Source organism: Hypanus sabinus, chromosome 15 (genome assembly GCF_030144855.1).
Source record: "Hypanus sabinus isolate sHypSab1 chromosome 15, sHypSab1.hap1, whole genome shotgun sequence".
NCBI lineage: Eukaryota > Metazoa > Chordata > Chondrichthyes > Myliobatiformes > Dasyatidae > Hypanus > Hypanus sabinus.
In genome coordinates, this window is record NC_082720.1 from 47738745 (window position 1) to 47750789 (window position 12045).

Here is a 12045-nt window from a genome sequence, read left to right on the forward strand (position 1 = left end):
CTTTTGCAACCATGATGTTTATGTAGTTTTTCTGTTTGGATCACAATGCCATCCCCTCCCCACTCACATCCACCAGCATGTTCAGTACTGTCCTCTCTTGCTGGAAATGGGTAAGGTCGTACTGTGTGCATGCCTCAGCTGTTTTGTTTGCTGAGGATTCACAAATGGAATTGAACGTTCTGTAGTCGTCAGCAAACATCTACACTTCCCACCTTAGGATGGAAGGTTATTGATGTGCAACCGAAGATGATTAGAACCAGAACTGAGTTCTTGAGGAACTCCTGTGGTGGTGTCCTAGGACTGGGATCATTGACCTCTAAGAAGATGCCTTCCTTTGTGTGTGGTCATTAAGCTGATTTCCTATTATGCCATTGACATTGTTTACAATGGCTCTGGGCTGTGCCGATGTCAAGGGCAGTCAGTCACTGTCGCCGTGTAAAGATGCTCCCTGTAAGCTGACTTCGATGTGTGTAAGCTGTGGTGTACAGGTGTGACTCACACATTAATGCGAGTACACTCATACCTGCAGCGGTATGATGTGGACAGCAACATATGAATATTAGAGTAGCAGAGTGTACTCTGTTCATAGAGATTGTTAGGAGGTGACTGACAGAGAGATGTGTTGAAGCTGTGTGTGAGGTCCGTGGTGTAATTGTTCAGCAACACTCACAAAATGCTGGAGGAACTCAGCAGGCCAGGCAGCAACTGGGAAAAGAGTACGGTTGACGTTCAATCCTGCCGAAGGGTTTCAGCCTAAAACATTGACTGTATTTTATCCCCACAGTTGCTGCCTGGCCTGCTGAGTTCTTCCAGCATTTTGTGTGTGGTGCTCGGAATTTCTGCAGATTTTCTCTTGTTTGTGGTGTAATTGTTGAGAGAGCTTTTGATAATGCACTCACTGACCTTAGAAATGCATACAAAATTAATGAACTCTCTGTCCAATCAGATCCTTCCAGCTTCTCCCAGAGTTTGCCTCTGGATATTTGGCTCTCAAGTAACTTCTGCCTTAAGGTACGCTGACCAGAGGGACTCATAGTTCCTCCAAGAAAGGACATGACCAGCACCTCTCCTGTCACCAGTGCCTGTGACAAAGTATCAGGAAAGCATAAAGCATGTGCTGTGTGTAGCTGCTTCAACAGACTGCGTTTTACAATTTACTTCCACCAGCCTCCAAGCCAAATGCACCTCCTTAAAGAGTTCCAACAGCTGCTAACTATTCCTACAATAGAGCTCCCTATCAAGACATTAACATCACAGTAACACTGCCCTCTTTTGCTGGGCATTACAATCTATCAGAGAGCAGATGGCATGGAGCGAACATACTGACTGCTCAAGGACAACTGGCCATGGGCTAATCACCTACCAAATCCCACACTCATCCTACAGCACTGCGCAGTCAACCTTATATGTTTTCTAAACTTCCTCACCTGAAGTCTATAACACTTGTAATTAGAAACGTAGAAACATAGAAAACCTACAGCACAATATGGGCCCTTCAGCTCACAAAGCTGTGCCGAACATGTCCTTACCTTAGAAATTACCTAGAGTTACCCATAGACCTCTGTTTTTCTGAGCTCCATGTATCTGCCCAGGAGTCTCTTAAAAGACCCTATCGTATCCGTCTCCACCACCGTCGCCGGCTGCCTATTCCATGCACTCACCACTTTGCTTAAAAAAACTTACCCCTGACATATTCTCTGTACCTACTTCTAAGCACCTCAAAACTGTGCCCTCTTATGCTAGCCATTTCAGCCCTGGAAAAAAGCCTCTGACTATCCACATGATCAATGCCTCTCATCATCTCATACACCTCTGTCAGGTCACCTCTCATCCTCCGCCTCTCCAAGGGAAAAAGGCCAAGTTCACTCAACCTGTTTTCATAAGGCATGCTCCCCAATCCAGGCAACATCCTTGCAAGTTTCCTCTGCACCCTTTCTGTGGTTTTCACATCCTTCTTATAGTAAGGTGACCATAACTGAGCACAGTACTCCAAGTGGGGTCTGACCAGGGTCCTATATAGCTGCAACATTACCTCTCGGCTCCTAAACTCAATCCCATGATTGATGAAGGCCAATGCACCATATGATTTCTTAACCATGGAGTCAACCTGCGCAACAGCTTTGAGTGTCCTATGGACTCGGACCGCAAGATCCCTCTGATCCTCCACACTGCCAAGAGTCTTACCATTAATACTATATTCTGCCATCATATTTGACCTACCAAAATGAACCACTTCACACTTATCTGGGTTGAACTCCATCTGCCACTTCTCAGCCCAGTTTTGCATCCTATCAATGTCCCACTGTAACCTCTGACAGCCCTCCACACTATCCACAACACCCCCAACTTTTGTGTCATCAGGAAATTTACTAACCCATCCTCCACTTCCTCATCCAAGTCATTTATAAAAATCACAAAGAGTAAGGGCCCCAGAACAGATCCCTAACTCACACCACTGGTCACTGACTTGCATGCTGAATATGACCCAACTACAACCACCCTTTGCCTTCAGTAGGCAACCCAGTTCTGGATCCACAAAGCAATGTCCCCTTGGATCCCATGCCTCCTTTCTCAATAACCCTTGCATGGGTTCCTTTTCAAATGCCTTGCTGAAATCCATATACACACTACATCTACTGCTTTACCTTCATCAATGTGTTTAGTCACATCCTCAAAAAATTCAATCAGGCTCATAAGACATGGCCTGCCTTTCACAAAGCCTTTCTGACTGTTCCTAATCATATTATGACTCTGCAAATGTTCATGAATCCTGCCTCTCAGGATCTTCTCTATCAACTTACCAACCACTGAAGTAAGACTCACTGGTCTATAATTTCCTGGGCTATTTCTACTCCCTTTCTTGAATAAGGGAACAACATCTGCCACCCTCCAATCCTCTAGAACCTCTCCCGCCCCATTGATGATGCAAAGGTCATCGCTAGAGGCTCAGCAATCTCCTCCCTTGCCTCCCACAGTAGCCTGGGGTAGATCTCATCCAGTCTCAGTGACTTATCCAACTAGACGCTTTCCAAAAGCTCCAGCACATCCTCGTTCTTAAAATCTACATGCTCAAGCTTTTCGGTCTGCACTGGGGCCTGTCGGATTGTTGATCCTAGAGGAAGCAACAGCAGGGCTCTGGCTTGCACCTGGGCATAAAGGGTAGCTGTCGGCTTATTGAAAGGGACTTCATGTTTTGAGCCTGCCTCAATGTCAGGAAGGCAGAGGAGTTGTGATTGAAGGAGGTGTACAAAAAGGGAAATGAGCATTTCCATTTGAGAACTGGAAGAGGAAAAGGAAGAGCTGAAAACTAACAAAGAGAAACAAAGTGAAATTAATAGTAGGTTCATGACTAGAAGGACATTCCAAACACATGTGCAAATGAAAAGAGGGGAATAGAAGAAATGTGTTCTATTTGTAGACTGAGGACCTGTGCCTTCCTCCAGATGTCCTTTATTGAATAGATCAAAAATTGTTACCTCTGTTTGCTGATTCAGATGCAGCACTAATCGTTCCAGGAGTGCAAATCCCTTAAATCGCACATCTCCAGCTCAGCGCTGCAGGCAGAACAGCAGTGAGAAATGGGGATCTTAATCTGAAGCCTATTATCCATCTTGATGAAATTATACTTCCGATTGTTAAATTGGGAATAGATGAAGGATTCGTGGAGGAGGGTGTTTTGAACATTAAAGGAAGAATGTACCCCTAACCTTACACACATTTAGGGTCTGTTAATCATTTTGAGACCACATGTTTTAAGCAGAGAGAAATATACATTTTAAATCTTCTTCCTGTTTATTATTCCCCTTCAGGGCTGTAGCTTGCATGCCTAGAGAATACTGTTTTATTGTACAAACTAACATTCACTCCACAGTGCCTAGAATCACACAAGTATCTCCATGGTGTAAACACACTCATCATGAGTGACCTAGGTAGGAGCAACCAGTTTCTTCATTGTCTCATCCTGCTGCTTTCTGAATGTCTCAATTCAGAGGGTCCGTAAGGAATGGCAGCAGAGGATGGTTGGTAGAGCATGCATGTCTCCTCCAAGCCCACCTGCTCTTGTGTCCTGTCATATAAGGAGTCTAATACATTTATGAGGAACACACAGAAATTTACAGTACCAGTGGACTGATCTATCTTGTATCTAAGGACACAGACAGTGTCATACCTTCAAGTTCAGGGTGATATTGTTCCAGCAAGTTCAGATGCAGAATTGCCTCCATGCCAAATGGGTGTTATCTGGAGACAGTAACTTACTTCTGTCAAGGAAATGGATGAAAACACACACACACACACACACACACACACACACACACACACACACACACACACACACACACACACACACCCTTGTATTTACACTGGAAAATCAAAAATAACTGCAGATGCTAGAAATCCAAAATAGAAAGAGAAAATACTAGTAATAGTCAACAGGTCAAGCCCCATCTATGGGAAGAGGAAAAGGGTTCCCATTTCAAGTTGAAGAACCAGCCTGATGAAACATGAATGCAAGTGCAGCAGCCAAGGACTGAAACAGTTCGTGCATTAACTGAACTGATTGCCCTACCATCAAAAAGGGGAACCCTTACAGTGGGATTCTGGACCCTTTCCAAGCTCTCTTGATTTTGCTCTTACACTAAGATTGATTGATCTAACAGTCATCAGTCAAGGTAGCTTGAAACGATCTTTACAGAGAATGGTAATAATAACCTTCTCTACCATGGAAAGAGCTGTCCCAGTTGAAAATGAGGTTGCAATCTAGACTCAATAGAGTGGCAAAATTCCAGAAAATTATATTCAGCAAAGACCTGAAAATCAAACTAAATTGCAGATGTTGGGGATCTGAAATAAGTAAAGAAACTGTTGGAACTGTTCACTGGGTCTGACAGCATCTGGAGCAAGAGGAATAGAGAAATGATGAAGTTGCTTCAACATTTCAAGTTGAAGAAACTTTGTCAGATGAAGGTCCTTTGGATAATTCAGCTCTGAGTTGTCATACTTTCTACACAGTCACATACACACTACCATTTATCCCAATTACGGAAAGAAAAGTGAAGAAGTTAAAATAATAAAAGCACAGAAATAAAGGGTAGAATATTAAGAAAACCGTGTTCCAAGCAAAGTAAAACATAAACAAATCAAAAGGTAATTAAAGCACAACTCACTAGCATCTTAGGCTACCACATTTTCAAATGAATTCAGCAGTCTTTAAAGATAATGACAACAAATTGAAAAGCTATGTGACAAAATTTTAGTAAAGTTTGTCAGTGGTCTGAAAAATGTGTTTGCAAATGCACCCATTGCATCTGCAAGTGCTCCCTTTGCACAGCCAAGACTGTTCTAATTGTCATGGTTTTTATATCCTATTAGTAGGCTTTTAAAAGTTCAAGGTCTTCTTTCTGTGGTTGATGTGGGTCAGGATGAGAAAAAGCATACACAGTAACCCCATTACAAATATCATGCGATCAATCTCTCCCAAATTTCGATGCCGCCCCTGTAGCCACATCAATTACGTGTTAGTCATTAGGCACAGAATAAAAAATAACTTTGTTTTGATAAAATTTTCATCTAGCCCCATATACTTTCATCCACAAGTAGTTTAAATCAGATGTTAGAACATTCTGTCCCTGTGAAAATTATTTACTTTTATATGTTATACTGTTTGACGAGACCCAATGTACTACGATGTACTGAAAACACAGCTGTAAACTTCAAAGAAAAACATCCTCTATTAAGCACAGTGGAAATACCAGTTAGAGAAAGTCTTCTTTTCTAGTCAAAGCCCCTGGTGAAACACTAGAGCATAGATCCAGAGTGGCAGAAAGTTAAATTTGTTCTATAATCTCCTTCCTGAGATCATAAGGAAGTAACTGAACATAATTTCTTAAAAATTGGGTTCCAGCCTATCATAGCAAGGGAAATAAGGGGAGTAAGCAATCAGCACAGGGTTCTCCCGTGGTCATTCCCCTCAGGAGCACATATATCCCTCTGGATATTGCTGGGCTGATGACCCATCAGGACTCAGCAACAGCAGCCTGGCCAGTGGCACTCTAGCCATCTCTTGAGGCTCAGCAGGGAAAGGTAAAGTCAGGCAGAGCAATAGTGATAGGAAATTCAATAGTTACAGGAACAGACACCAGATTCTGTAACCATGAAAGAAAATCCAAGATGATGTGTTACCTCCTGGGTACTAGGATCCAGAATGTCTGCAGAAGATTCTCAAGAGGCTGGGTGAGCAGCCAAAGGCTGTGGTGCACATTGGCACCAATGACATAAGTAGAAAAGAGGAAGAGCAATGAGTATAGGGAGCTAGGGAAGAGGATGAAGAGTAGGACCTTAAAGGTAGTGATCTCCCGATTACTCCCAGTAGCACGTGCTCATCAGGGCAGGACTAGGATAATAGTCGAGATGAGTGAGTGGCTGAGAGAGTGGTGCAGGGAACAGGGGTTCAGATTCCTGGATCATTGAGATTTCTTCTGGGTAAGGTATAATTTGTACAAAAAGAATGGGTTACATCTGAACCCGATGGGTTGATTATTCTTGCGAACAAGTTCGCTTGAGCTGTTGGGAAGGTTTAAGTTAAGTTGGCATAGGGACGGGAACTGGATTTACAGGGCTGCGAACGGGGCAGTTGGTATACAAGTCAATGCAGTGTGGAGTGAGACCATGAGGAAAGACAGGCAGTTGATTGGGCAAAATTGCAGAGAGTGGGATGAGCTGATGTGTAGCTTTGGGGGGGGGGGAGGGAATTGAAAAGGGTTATGAATACAGGACTGAATATGTTATATTTGAATGCATGCAGTATACAGAATAACGTAGATGAATTTGTAGAGCAGTTAGAGATTGACAGGTATGACTGTGGGCATCACTGAGTTGTGGCTAAAAGAAGGTCATAGTTGGGAGCTTAACAGCAAAGGACACGTTGTATTGAAAGGACAGACAGATAGGTAGAGGTGATGCCTTGGTTGTTTTGGTAAAAAATGACATAGGGTGGAAGATGTAGATTCCTTCTGGGTAGAGTTAAGAGACTGCAAGCATAAAAAGACCCTAATGAGAGTTATATACAGGCCCCTGACCAGTAGCCAGGATGTGGGATATAAATTTCAATGGGAAATAGAAAAGACATGCAATAAGTTACAATAGTTGTGGGGGATTTCAAAATGCAGGTAGATTGGAAAAATCATTGGTGCTAGATTCCAAGAGAGGGAATTTGTGAAATGCTTACAAGGTGGCTTTATGGAGCAGCTTGTAGTTTAACCCACTACGGAAATGTCAATTCTGGACTGTGTATTACATTATGTAATGAAACATAATATGATCGAATTCACACTGCAGTTTGAGAGGGAGAAGATAAAGTTAGATGTTGTGGCGACCCACTTCCCAACTCACTCGAACCGGCTCACAAAGCGGCGAGCGCCGGCATTGAGGCCGGTCCCAAAGAGGGCGCCAAGCCTGCTTCACCAGCAAGGGAAAAGCCCGCGCGCGGGACGGTACTGTGAATACAGTATTCCTGCCCAAGGAGGGCGGGAACAGGAAGGCTTTAAAGCGAGGCCGCAAAGTTTCAATAAACCTCTTTGCAACTGCAGCTCACTGACTACGTGTCGTTATTTCAGCGCTGCGTGTAGCACACCACTACAATTGGTGATCCCGACGGCCCAAACGATATTTGGACCGGAGATGAACGACGCCACATCTGTTCATACAGTTTCGTTGAAACTGCCAAGCTTCTGGACGCTGCGACCTCACCTATGGTTCCAGCAAGCAGAAGCACAATTCCACGTTTGGCAGATAACCTCAGATGCCACACGTTACTACTACATGGTGAGCTCCCTCGACCAGGAAACAGCGGCCCAGGTTGAGGAGTTCATACAGTCTCCCCCAGCAGACGGCAAATACACGGAATTCAAAGCCCCGCTCATAAGGACTTTCGGACTCTCACGGCGCGAGCGGGCTGCCCGCTTACTGCACCTGGATGGTTTGGGATACAGGCCACCGTCGGCTTTGATGAACGAGATGCTGTCCCTGGCCGGAGGTCACAAGCCCTGCCTCATATTTGAGCAGGCATTCCTGGAGCAGCTGCCCGAGGACATACGCCTGCTGCTGTCCGATGCGGATTTCAGCGACCCCCGGAAGGTGGCAGCCAGGGCAGACATGCTGTGGAAAGCCAAGGAGAGTGGGGTGTCCGTCGCACAGATCACCAGGCCACGCTCCCAGCAGCAGACCAGACCAGGCCCGGCCACAGAGCCCACTAACCCCAGAGGCAGGGGTGAGGAGACCAACAAACAATGGTGCTTCTACCACCAGCGGTGGGGCGCAGAAGCCCACCGCTGTAGCCTGCCCTACAAGTCCCCGGGAAACGCCAGGGCCAGCTGCCGCTGATGGCTACGGCGGCTGGCCATCGGGATAGCCTCCTGTATGTCTGAGACAAGCAGTTGGGATGCCGCTTTTTGGTCGGCACTGGAGCCGAGATCAGCGTCTTACCTCCGACGAGTTACAACACCTGCAACAGGGCACCGGGTCCCACCCTGAGGGCTGCGAACGGCAGCACAGTAAGGACCTACGGCACCCTTACGATGCAGCTACTGTTCAGCTCCAGCCGGTTCACGTGGGACTTCACACTGGCCGCCGTAGCCCAACCGCTCCTGGGTGCGGATTTTTTGCAAGCTCACAGCCTACTGGTCGACCTGCCCAGGAAGAGACTGGTCCACGCCGAGACCTTTCAAACGTTCTCCCTGGATGAAGCCCAGTTACCAGCCCCTCACCTCGACTCCATCATGCTGTCTGACAATGACTTCACCAGAGTCCTGGCGGATTTCCCATCGGTTCTGGCACCGCTGTTCACGGCAGCCATGCCCAGACACGGCATACAGCACCACATCCCGACACAAGGACCACCCCTCCACGCCCGTGCTCAAAGGCTTCCCCCAGACAAGCTTTGACTGGCGAAGGAGGAGTTCAAGAGGATGGAGGAATTGGGGATCATACAGCAGTCTGACAGCCCATGGGCCTCCCCTCTGCACATGGTGCCCAAAGCGACAGGGGGCTGGAGACCATGCGGTGACTACTGCAGGCTGAATGAGGCTACAACACTGGACCGCTACCCTGTGCCGCACATTCAGGACTTTGCAGCAAACCTGCATGGCGCACGGATCTTCTCCGAGGTAGATCTCGTCCGAGGGCACCATCAAATCCCGATGCATCCTGACGACGTCCCCAAAACGGCACTCAACACCCCTTTCGGCCTTTTTGAGTTCCTCTGCATGCTGTTCGGCCTAAAGAGTGCCGCACAGACATTTCAGCGGTTAATGGACGTGGTGGGATGCAACCTGGACTTCGCTTTCGTCTATTTGGACGACATCCTCATAGACAGCAGCAGTCATCAGGAGCATCTGTCCCACCTCCGTCAACTCTACGCCTGACTGCGTGAATACAGCCTGACAATCAACCTGGCCAAATGCCAGTTCGGGCTCGACATCATCGACTTCCTGGGCCACAGGATTACCAAAGATGGGGCAACCCCTCTGCCCGCCAAGGTAGATGCGGTCCGCCATTTCCCCTGACCCAACACAATCAAAGGCCTTCAGGAATTCATGGGTATGGTGAATTTCTACCACCGCTTCCTCCCTTCAGCTGCCCGAATCATGTGCCCCCTGTTCGCTCTGATGTCGGGTAAGGGCAAGAACATTACCTGGGACGAGGAGTCCGCCGCCGCTTTCATTAAAATGAAAGAAGCCTTGGCAAACGCCGCGATGCTAGTGCACCCCAGAATGGACGTCCCTACCGCCCTCACAGTGGACGTATCTAACATGGCAGTCGGTGGAGTGCTGGAACAATTCATCGAGGGTCGCTGGCAACCCCTGGCGTTTTTCAGCAAAAACCTACGACCACTTGAGCTCAAATACAGTGCTTTCGACCGGGAACTGTTGGCGCTATACCTGGCAATCCAGCATTTCAGGTACTTCTTAGAAGGTAGGCCCTTCACCGCATTCATGGACCACAAACCTCTTACCTTTGTGTTCACGAAAGCATCCGATCCCTGGTCGTCCCACCAGCAGCGACATCTTTCATACATCTCTGAATACACGACGGATGTCCGGCATGACTCGGGAAAGGACAATGTTGTGGCAGACACCCTCTCCCACCCTAACATTCATGCCCTTTCCCAAGGGGTAGACTTTGAGACGCTGGTGGAGGCACAGCAGGCAGACAAGGAGATCCCTAGTTACAGAACCGCAGTCTCCGGTTTGCAGCTCCAGGACCTCCCCGTAGGCCCAGGTGAGAGGACCCTACACTGTGACGTCACCACCAGCCAACCCCACCCCGTCGTTCCGGCAGCCTGGTGGTGGCATGTTTTCGACTCCATTCACAACTTAGCGCACCCCGTCTGGATGGTAGCCAACAGGTTCGTTTGGCACGGACTCTGCAAGCAGGTCAGTGAATGGGCCAGAATGTGCATGCACTGCCAAACGGCCAAGGTGCAGCAACACACCAAAGCTCTGCTGCAGCAGTTCCGCCCCACCCGCCGGTGTTTCGACCACATTCATGTGGATATCGTGGGCCCCCTGCCAGTGTCGCACGGAGCGCGGCACCTCCTCACTATCGTAGACCTGTTCACGAGATGGCCAGAGGCGGTCCCGCTCACCGACACCACCTCCGAATCTTGCACCGGGGCACTGATCGCCACCTGGGTGTCCCGCTTTGGTGTATTGACCCACATTACCTCCGACAGAGGTGCCCGGTTCACCTCCAGCCTGTGGTCAGCTATGGCCAGCCTGTTGGGAACACAGCTGCACCACACAACTGCCTACCACCCACAGTCAAACGGACTAGTGGAGCATTTCCACCGTCACCTGAAGTCCGCTCTCATGGCCCGCCTCAAAGGGCCTAACTGGGTGGATGAGCTTCCCAGGGTCCTGCTCGGAATCTGCATGGTGCCTAAAGAGGATCTGCACACCTCGTCGGCCAAGTTGGTGTACGGCGCACCCCTGGTTGTCCCCGGGGAGTTCATACCAGCCCCAAGGGGGCAAAAGAAAGAACCCACAGCAGTCCTGGGCAGACTACGTGAGAGGCTCAGTAACCTGGCCCCCATACCCACTTCACAGCATGGGCAGAACCCGACCTGCGTACCCAAAGACCTGCAAAACTGTAAGTTCGTTTTTGTACGATGGGGCGGTCATCGGGCACTGCTACAGCGGCCCTATAAGGGGCCGTTTACAGTGATCAGAAACAACAGGTCCACATTTGTGCTGGACATTGGGGGGAAAGAGGAGGTTTTCACGGTGGACCGACTCAAACCAGCCCATGTGGACTTGGCGCAGTCGGTCGAGATTCAGGCACAGTGGCGCAGAGGCAGACCTCCCAAACAGAGTCCGACCCGGACTGAGGACATTAGGGGGGGGGGGTGCATCGCTGGTTCTGGGGGGGGGGGTTATGTGGCAACCCACTTCCCAGCACACTCGAACCGGCTCACAAAGCAGCGTGGGCGCCAAGCCTGCTTCACCAGCATGGGGAAAAGCCCATGCACGGGACGGGACTGTGAATACACGCCCCCTACAGTACTCCCGCCCGGGGAGGGCGGGAACAGGAAGGCTTTAAAGCGAGGCCACAAAGTTTCAATAAACCTCTTTGCAACTGCAGCTCACAGACTACGTGTCGTTATTTCAGCGCTGCGTGTAGCACACCGCTAAATGTATCAGTATTACATGGAGTAAGGTGAATTATAGAGGCATGAGAGAGGAGCTGGCCAAAGTTGATGGGAAGGGAGCACTACTAGAACAGCAATGACTAGGATATCCAGGGGCAATTTGGAAGGCATGGGATAGATACATCCCAAAGTTGAAGAAATATTCTAAATGGAGGATGAGTCAACTGTGGCTGACAGCTGTAGTTACAGACAGCATAAAAGCGAAAGGGTGAGCAAATAATATAGCAAACGTTAGAGGACTAGGACGCTTTTTTAAAAAGCAACACAAGGAAACGAGAGAAAAGAGATTAAATATGAAAGTAAGCTAGACAAAAACATCAAAGAGGATGCTAGAAGTTTCT

General features: G+C 48.2%; 1 protein-coding gene across 2 annotated transcripts in view; it reads left to right on the forward strand.

The window, feature by feature from the left end:
- LOC132405482 (A disintegrin and metalloproteinase with thrombospondin motifs 2-like) overlaps nt 1–12045 on the forward strand; it is a 274937-nt gene that overhangs the window by 227674 nt on the left and 35218 nt on the right. The gene's annotated exons all lie outside the window — the stretch shown is intronic.